Below are 10,584 nucleotides of genomic sequence, written 5' to 3' on the forward strand. Positions count from 1 at the left end.
CTTCAATTTTTTATTTTGAGTAAATTCCTTCTCCAATTACAAGAATAAATAACACTCATGTCATACAATCAAGAACTTCTTAAGATGATATTAATGTTCATTGGGAGAATTTCAAATTAACTTTTTCTTTAGTCGTTATTGAATTTTAGTTTTAGTACCCCGCTAAAAAACTCTAGGTGTGATTCTTCTAAGAATGTTAATGCTAACATGGCATAGTCTCATATGCCAACACAGAACTCATCTATCTTGGGCTATATGAAACAAACTTCTTTAGACCTACCCATACTATTCAGATCAAATATGTAGACATTATTCACTTGTTTACCTTCTAAAAATATTTTTTTTTTTCATTCAAAGCAAGCAAACATTTGTTATTTTTTTTCATTCAAAGCAAGAAAACATTTGTTAGAAAAAAAAATTATGTCAAATCTCTTATCACATAGTAGACTAATGCTCAATAGAATACTATGCTTTAGTCTATTTACTTGTTGGGCCTTTCCAAAGGTAAAAGAATTATCTTATTGACATTACTTGATTTGATTATCTTTTATGTGATATTATTGCAAAGGGTCTCCTTTCCACCACTCTTGAACTTAAGCATAATGAATATGCTCTTATCTTTAGGCATGTGATTTCAACACATATTGTTCAGGTACCAAAATTCTTCACTGGTCTTATTGTGAAGGCACACCTACAAAAACATGCTAAGCTATGACCTTAAGAGTCTAAATTAACTTGGGTCTCATTATCACATCCCAAGATAAAATTAAAATAAATATTCTTAATTATAGTTTATTTCATCCATAATTAAAAACATAGAGCCCTCTAATTTTATTCATATAATAATTAACATACATATACATCAAAATTGCATTCACCAAAAGAATCGTGTACAACAATGTATTACAATATTCACACACAATATCCCAACAAATATTAACAACTAGATTGTCAAAAGAACATTTATAAATGGAAACATACCTATAGTCTTAACTTTAAACTTTTCAATTATTTTCTACTCAGTTAGGGCTTTATCATTTCCTAAAATTATATGTAAATAACATAGGATGTGCAAACACTTGCTCAATAAGCTACATGAAACCTACTGAAGAATTTAATGTTCAACATTTAAACTAAATTAAACAATAGCAAAATATTATCTAAATATAAAGTTAAGCGTTCAATTAAAGTTGTATAGTGTTTAGGTTGTGTTTTCACTAAAATGATTATAACAATACTATTAGTGTCAATAGTATGAACATGTCCAAGGAAATAATAAAAATATTTCTTGAAATTAAACGTGGCAATAGCATGAGCATCACTTGAACATGAACTTAACATCAGAATAAAACACATGATGAAACATAATATACAACATATGAATCAAAATATGTTTTTGCATAACACATTAAACATATCATATTTCATATATCACATTCCCCAATGTCTCTTTATACCTCCACTTCTAAATATACCTCAACTTATATACATGTCCCTTAAGAGTTCATATTTCACATTTCCCAATGTCCTTTAAACCTCCACTTCCACTTATACTTCCAATAGTATACATGTCTCTTCATAGTTCATATGTCATATCTCTTGAAACTTCTTTATACCTCCACTTGATCATATCATATTTGTTTGAGCGTATCAATACACATATGGACATTTACATAAATACATAGGCCCTTCTACCTCCACTTGTATACATGTGACATTTTCACTAATGGACATTAACATTTTTAATATTCTTGTCTTATCACAAATAAATTCAAGCATATGGGCATAAAAATAACAAAACTTCCAACATGTATAAATAGAGTTTAACATATCAAAAAATAAATAGAATACACATAAGCATCAAGAATAAGTAACTACTACTACTCGATACTAGAACATAAAGATATAATTCTTTATCTTTTTACACACCATTCCTTATTCATAAGTATGAAAACATTATCTTTTCCCTTTGGTACACATTTCAGACATATCAACATAGAATATTTAAAACATTGACATATATAAATAGTAATAAAAAAGGAAGTAAAGCTATTCAATTAAATTAGTATGATGCTTATGTAATGTTCTACCACTAACATGATTATAACAATACTACTAGTGTTAACAATATGAACATGTCAAAGGCAATGACACAAACATTTCATAAACTTGAACATGGCAACAACATGAACATCACTTGAACATGAACTTGTCATTACAACAAATTACATGATGAAACATAATATTTAAATATCAATCTAAACATGTTTCACTTTTATATAACACATTTCAACATATCAGATTTAACATATCACATTTTTCATATTTCACATTTTATAATGCCTCCTTATACCTCTGCATCCACTTATGCCTCCACTTGTGTACATGTCCATTCACAGTTTATATTTCATATTTCATGATGCCTCCTTATACCTCTACTAGATCATATCACGTTTGTTTGAGTGTATCAACATATATAGGGTCCTTATACCTCCACTTATGTACATGTGAAATATCCATCATTGGCCATTAAAATTTTCACTCCCCTTTTCTATCACACATAATTTCAAGCACATTGGATAGAGATAATAGAATTTTCAACATGTATAAATAGATTATATAATGTTTCACAAAATGAATAAAATACACATAAGCACCAAGAATAAGTCACTAATTATACTTCTTGATACCCGAATATAGAGGTATCATTCTTTCCCATTTCAAGCATGATGGCCTCATTTTTTTTTTTTTTTGAGTGAGGCGAATTCTTCAAACCTAAAATCTCATCTCCATATGTAAATCATTGAATTTCATTCCAAACTTCAACTTCAATTCATCATTATACATTGGTATAGTAATCAAATCATTGATTCCAAAATCATCACTTGATAGACATCGTTTATTATCATATAAACATATGATTAATCACTTGATAGTCATCATATGATTGTCAGTGATATGATCATTTCAAAATCAAAACTTCTTCCAATCATTGACCTTCACAATCAACTCAAAACTTGAAGAAAAATCAAACTGAAAATCCTTCATTTGATAGTCACTAATTGTCACCAGGTCATTTATTCAATCATTCACAATCATCAATTATCAATGATATGAGCAGACCAAATACAAAACTTCTTCAAATCATTAATCAAATCAAATCTAAAAAATATTTATTGTCCAAATCCAATGAAAAATCCAAACCTCAAAACCCAAAATCCCTTGGTCCATAACCTTTTTTTGGATAATTTTCAATAACTTTAAAACCTAACTAAATGATGTTGAATTCATAAAAAATCACTTGCATGTTGATTAGACATCAACCACATTAATTTGGGAGCATTACAAACCCCCTAATCCCTTAAACTTAAATCATTTCCCAAAACCGCAAAACCTTAAATATTTATAACCTATACCAATGAATATGGCATGTTATTGAATTTGACCTAAAAAACCTGCCCAAATCTATTGACCATGATTGTTATCATTGACATAATGCATTGACCAGCATTGAAGCCTTGGTGGACTATAGTTGACCATAAAACCATTAAAACCCTAAACTCCAAAACCTCATAAATATGAATTTCCTTAAACATTAATATGGCTCATTCAAACTAAGCCTTGAAACCTCTTTCAACATATTTGAAATGTGATTTGGAATGCATTGAATATAAACTTAAGCCATGGTCAAACTTGGCTGATAAAGTCAACCTAGGTTAACCAAATGGATCCCTTAATCCCTAAACATGTATTTCATTCATCCAAGGCTCCCCATTGCATGAAACCTATTCTAACAAACTCAAATAACATTTGGAATGGGTTGGACCCAATCTAAATCCATGGTCAACTCTGGTTGGCCAAGTCAACCCTTATTAACCAAAAGATCCCTTAAGAACTTAGACATGCATTTCAAACCAAATGACCTCCCCATTGCATGAAACCACCTCCAACAAGTCTAAAATGTCATTTTAAATTAGTTAGACCTAACTCCAACCCATGGTTAACCAAGTCAATAATGTTGACCAAATATACATAAACCCTTCAAAAATTCAAAACCAATTATCTAGACCTTGCCAAAACTAATTAGTGGAGACTATCCATTGGATACCCAAGAGACACAAGAAAAAAAGTTTTTGCCCATGTGCCTACTTTGTTTAGCCACATGGCTTGAAACAAGTGAACCCATAATGGTTTACTTGAACCAAATTCCCAACCTTGTGAGAATAAATTGTATAAATACCTACAGCTTGTGTCTCTTGATCCTTTGCATCTAACCTAGCAAGCCCATCCCAGCTCATGGATTGACCTACATCAACTAATTAGGCAAACCCAAACCTCCAAAAACCTTAATTTCTAAGCCTACTAGCAACACAACTAGAATTGGATCCTGTAAACCATTGAATTATATTCAAGAATGTTCATTGCACATACCAGGTTATGTTTTAGCCATGTGGATAGAATTTTTTTTTAAGAAATGAAAATTGCATTAAAAGCAGAAAAAAAAAACTAATACAACCAAGACAGGAAAAAAACTAAGAGAACCCAACCTAAACAAAATATTTGTCAAATTGAAATTATTATAATGAAAATGAGATATACAATTTCTTACTTTAATCAAATTGGGGTTATAGAGACACAAAATATTAAACAACCTAAAAAATTAGTTAGTATCCCAGAGTTTCAAAATAGATAAAAAGTTAAAAATAGTTAGAATCCCAAATATCATTACTGTAATTCCATAATGCAAATAAAAAAACTACACAAAATACGAAACAACTACTCCCCTCAAAGAAAAAAAAGAACCACAAAAGTAGCAATCTTAACAAATGAAACAACTTAAATAACCACCGAAGCAATAAAATCTCCATCTGTATCCCACTCTAAGAAAGATTCATCAGCAGCTATCAAAGACTCAAGAGCAGTTGATGCGGCCAAATACTTATAACAAATTCAATTCCCCATAATATGCTGATAAGGAACCAACTTTTCAATAACTTGATTCATCTCTACTTGAATCGAGGAGAATTTAATAACCCAAGGTAAATTAGGAATTCCTGATTCCACATGATCCATATAGAAACCTTCACTATCCATCACAATATCACTAATATAAAGAGAAGCTTCCTTATTATTAGTTCCTCTATCAAGCCAAAACAAAAATGCGAACATTAAGAAACAACAATAGATGACTCCCCTCCACAATTCTTCAAGTTAAAATCAACTTTCCTTATCCTAGGAAAGTCCTCAATAGGTCCTAAGGAATTAAGTTGTTTAGTGATTTTCTAAATAAACCCAAATCCTTATTAATATTTGCAAGACAAGAAGAAATTGAACTTATCTTAGGATCATCATTATTGAGAGGCGGCTTAGTTCCAAACTACAGAGATACCTCACCACAAAACACTTCAGCTCTTTATATGCCATCCATCTTCCCTCCAACTTCAAGATAAACTTGAAGCATTAAACCATCCTTTTCTCTAGCACAAAATTGGGATACAAAGATTGCATCATCTCTCGAAACAGTCATTAAGGTATCACCATTAATACCACGACCTGCATCTCCACCATCTCCAGATTCTACTATACCTCCCAGCTTTTCACTTGAATTTATAGCAACAAAATACTCCACATCAACTACAAATGGTTAATTTTCCTTAACAGGCTCAGAAATACTTACATCTTCAACATCCACTCTAGACATTTCCTCAAGAAAATCATGAGATAATAAATTAAACTTATTAGATGAAGGTAGTTTCGCAGATGTCATATGATCTTGAGAAGAATTATTCACAAGATTCCCAACCATTGCCTGAAATCCAGATTTATGATCCAGCTTCTGAACACTCTTCATTCTTCTATTTTTTTAAAACTTCACATGCATCCAAGGACCATAAGAAGCTCCTAGATCTGTACTAGGCACTTTGTCAATCAAATTTTTATCAGAACTTCTACCAGCAAATTCTGAACCCATTCTTGTTGACCTTTACTCTTTAATTCCTTTTGAACATTAGATTGAACATCTTTATGGACATTCAGGCACATATCAACTTTATGGTCTATCTTACCACATTTGAAACACAAAGAAGAGATTTTTTCATATTCCACTTTATGAAAAAAAATTTCCATATAAACCTTCAATCCAGACTCCATGAGATAACTTGGAGTCTAGATTAGTTCGAACACAAGCTACAGAAAATTCACGTCTACCCCATTTAAACATTTTTCCATATAAAAACAAAGGAACTCCTATCTTTGAAATAATCTTAGTAACATTAATCTCATCCCAACAATGTAAAAGCAAATGTGGCAATCAAATCCAAATTGGTGAGGATAACACTTTTAACGAGGTTGGGGGAATTTGAGGTGTCCATTTATCCATCCCTATTATATGTCCTTCCACATACCAAGGTCCTCCACTCAACACTTCTTCCATAACTTAAGATGATTGAAATAAACACAAAATTCAATCTAGGCCCAATGAAGTGACATAAAAGCTCCCAAATTTATTCCATCGACGCATTAACTCAATACTATAAAGAGAAAAAGGAATATATCTCCCAAACACTTTTACCATAAGAGATTTTTGAAGTAATTAAACATTTTCAAATACCTTATCCATATTAAGTTTAATCACATTATCATCTTCAGATTCTTCAGGATATGGTACCATATGAGTCACTTTGATATGCTAGGTTTTAACCCACTCATTTACAAAGCCAAAATTGTTGTTATCAGAGTTTGGTAAAACCTCCATACTCTTCTCTATATGAGTTTTAACTTTAGAATTAAAACACTCAGAGCATACAAAGGGGAATGATAGAAGTAGCGTCATCCTCGTGATGTAGATAGGTAGGATTTATAGCTCATGAAGAGAAGGAACTTAACCACAATTTAAGTGTACTATGAGACACCCAATGTAGTAGCCTTGAATCTTAGATCTAATGTGGGTTTACTATTCTACCAAATACTAACACCCGTGTCCTAACTAATGCACCTAGTTTTATATGCTATCTGAAAAGGAAAGCTAGCTAACCACCTAAGCACTTAAAATACATGTTGTCTAATATTTATAAATGATATATAGGTAATTTAGTATTTTGGAAGTAGGGCTGACATCTAAAGAGTTTTCTAATTGGTCATGGATATATGTAGGGTAATTGCTCCTATAGCTAATGTAATTAACATTTTAGTTTAATTGATTTCTAATGTAATGCATGCTAGTTAAAAAGGTTTCCAAATCAGGTATGCATATAATTTTAAAAATATGCTTATATAAAATAAATTTTTGAAAAGTTTGGGCTTCCCCAAGTCCGGCACCTCATCCTTATAGGCCAAATTATCCAGACTCTACCCATAGGTGGGGAAGTATCTTATAGGAGGGGAGAGAAAATGCATTGATATGCATGTGACCCTGGACGATTCTGGCTAATCTCTAGGTCGTTAAGTTTCTATATTGTTTAATTCTTAAAATTTTAGAATTTAATTTTGAGTGGAAAAATAATTTTATCTTAGAGAGCATAGAAAAATAGATCAAGCACATATAAAAAATAAACTTAGGAAAACATGCAATTTCTAATACACAATTAATGTAAACACATCTATATAAATCCACAAAACATAAAAAAATCTAAAGTCCATGCCAAGTGCCGTATAAGTATAACTCAAAGTCTGTAGAAAAGTAATGGTGGCGAGATCCCATCAATAATAACCTAAATTCTAATCCTAATGAATGATGCAAGTATTAACAGCCAGGCATTTCATCTTTAAGTCTCTATCTTCAAGTGAATCGTCCTTCACTGGATCATCTCCCTTTGGATCATCTCCTTCGGGCTCCGTATGGTTTATCCTCCAAAAGGGTACCCAAATGAATAAGAAATTCCCTGTAAATGGTCTTTCTTTTTCTCTTTGGGTACCGAGTATTTGAAATGTTGTGCTTTTAAAGACTTTCACAACTCGATGTACACATAAATTACATTACATTTTTTTTTTATAAACTGCAAATAGCATTAATAATGAAAAAAGAACAACCAAATAAGTGATAGCAATCCTATCACTTTCCTCCTTCAACAAAGAAAAGAAACTAGGAGGTACCTTATTACTTCTAAAAAATCCCAAAGAAAATCACCTTTCAAGGCATGGTTAGCACACCAATGAGCTAACCTATTACAACCTCTATTAACAAATTGGAATAGAAATACCTCAAATTCTTTGAGAAAGTCTAAGTCTTCTTATTTAGAATTACCCACCTTTAAATTCTGAATAATAGCCGATTTTTGTAAGTGAGTAATGACATTGTAGTTGTCTCCCTCCACAATTAATCCTTTAGCATTGAGCATCCAATTTGTAAAACCTTCTTCAAAGAACAAACAGCAAAAAACTCAAGAAATACAACATCCCAGTGCATTAAAGAGAAACCAAATGCCAAGAGCATCCTTCCTCTATGGTCTCTAATTATACCTCCAATCCCAGCCTCATTAGAAAGAAGAAGTGTCGGATCTATGTTAACCTTGATCCATCCGGGTGGAGGGGGATGCCAGTAAGAAGAGATCAGCTTATTATGTTGTTTAACATCCCAATGGTCCGAAAGAATTAAGCAAGAAGAGCTAGCAGCTTGGTAGATGGCATTAGATATAATGAAATTGGTTCCAAGTTCTTTTCCTTCATGGATCAAAAAGTTTCTACTCTTCCAAGAATTGAAAACCAGAGAACAATAATGATTGGCCATAAAAATGTTCTTCTCCCCTTTCATTTTAAAGAAATTCAAACATTCCACTAGGCTATTTATATTAGGAAAAAAGAATCCCCATTTTTCAGCCTTTTTAAAAATCTTCTTTAACATCAAGCAATTCACCGCTACATGTTCACAATTTTCAATCATATTGCAACCTCTAGGACAAAGGTTCATATCAGCCAATCTTCTATGTACCAAGAAATTCATTGTAGGTATTGCATTCTTCAATAGTTTCCACCAAAAAAAGTAAACTTTTGGATTCAGTTTAAATTTCCTGATATTATTCCAATATTTGATCCACCACGGCTCCAAATCTTCATTCTCAGCTCTTATAAGTTTTACCATTCCAGAAAAAGTTTTTCCCGAGTGCATTTTTAATAGTTCCAGGTTATCACCTTGGCTCTCTAAGTCAATTTTTATGTTGCTAATTACTTTCACCAATTCCTCTCCAAAGTATTCATGAAGATTCTCTTCTATCCAGTGACCTTCCGTGATAAAGTATGCAAGGTTGTTCAAACGATCAATATCAATTGAAATGAATGTAGGCCAGCTATCTAATCTTCTATCATGGATCCATATATCTTTCAATATGCTAACAGATCCACCATCTTTAATTCTCCATCTAACAATTTGCTTTAATGGTTTAGCACCACTTTTTAACAACTTCCAAGCAGATGAAGAGTTTTGTTTTCCCTCTTCCTCCCATACATCTCTTCCATATTTAGAAGATATTGATTTGCTAAAAATAAAGTTTGGTTTGTTCAAAAAATTCCACACCACTTTACCTCTAAGTGGTTCAACAGAAGCCACAACAGATTGAATACCGAAACCCCCTTGCTCTTTCGGTTTACATAACTCCTTCCATGATATAAAATGCAATCCACAATCACCATTATTTTTATTCCAGATAAATTTCCTGCTCATTTTGTCAATTTTCTTTAAAATAGAAATTGGAACTAGAGAAATAGCTGTGTAGAAAATCGGGATGGATTGTAATGCTGAGTTGATCAGTGTAATCCTACCAGCAGTAGATAAGAATTTCTTACCCCAAGTATCCAATTTACAAGCTGCTTTCTCCAGGATTCCTGAGAAATTGGAAACCATATGCTTATTTAAGGTGATTTTGTTGGCCAAATAGCATAGCTCTTTAGTTTCCTTGAACCCCAATAGTTTTGAAATGATTTTCCTCCTCCTTCTCTCCATCTTCATTACATTTGAAAAATAAAAAACTATACTCAAACTCCTACATAATTATCCTAATAGAAATCATAAGTAATAACATCCCAAGAAGTTAATATTTATGCAGGAAAGTAAACACACTTGGCTACGCTTTTTTTATTTTAAAAGAGGCTAAGACGTCTCTAGAGCATATGTAGAAAACATTATTAATATTAAAGCTTTAATGATTACTGTCCCCTTTTTTAGAGATGATTGAGCGTGGCCACCTACATAAGATTGGATTAGTATAAAAGCGGCCCTAGCCCATGGGTAGTCTAACGCACACATCAATCATAAGCAAAATATAGAAAGCATAATAATGAAATAAGAAACATTAATCATAACAAATAAGGATAATCAATCAGCACTCATGCCACACACAATCACATTACATCACAAAAAAAGAAAAAGGAAAACACTAGCCCTAATCCTAAAGCTAGAAGTGATGCCCTAACAAATAGCTTTATGTGTGTGTAGTAGGCTTGTGAGGATTTGGATAGGTCATATGTAGGATAGCTAGTTCAAATTGCCTAGAGTTCAAGTTTGTTAAAGGTAAAAAAGGGAAACTTTATTTAAAGTTCAAATATTAATGGATTGGGATTCATTTTAACTAATTTAGTTTGTTAATCCATTTT

Source organism: Dendrobium catenatum, unplaced genomic scaffold (assembly GCF_001605985.2).
Source record: "Dendrobium catenatum unplaced genomic scaffold, ASM160598v2 fragScaff_scaffold_840, whole genome shotgun sequence".
Lineage (NCBI taxonomy): Eukaryota > Viridiplantae > Streptophyta > Magnoliopsida > Asparagales > Orchidaceae > Dendrobium > Dendrobium catenatum.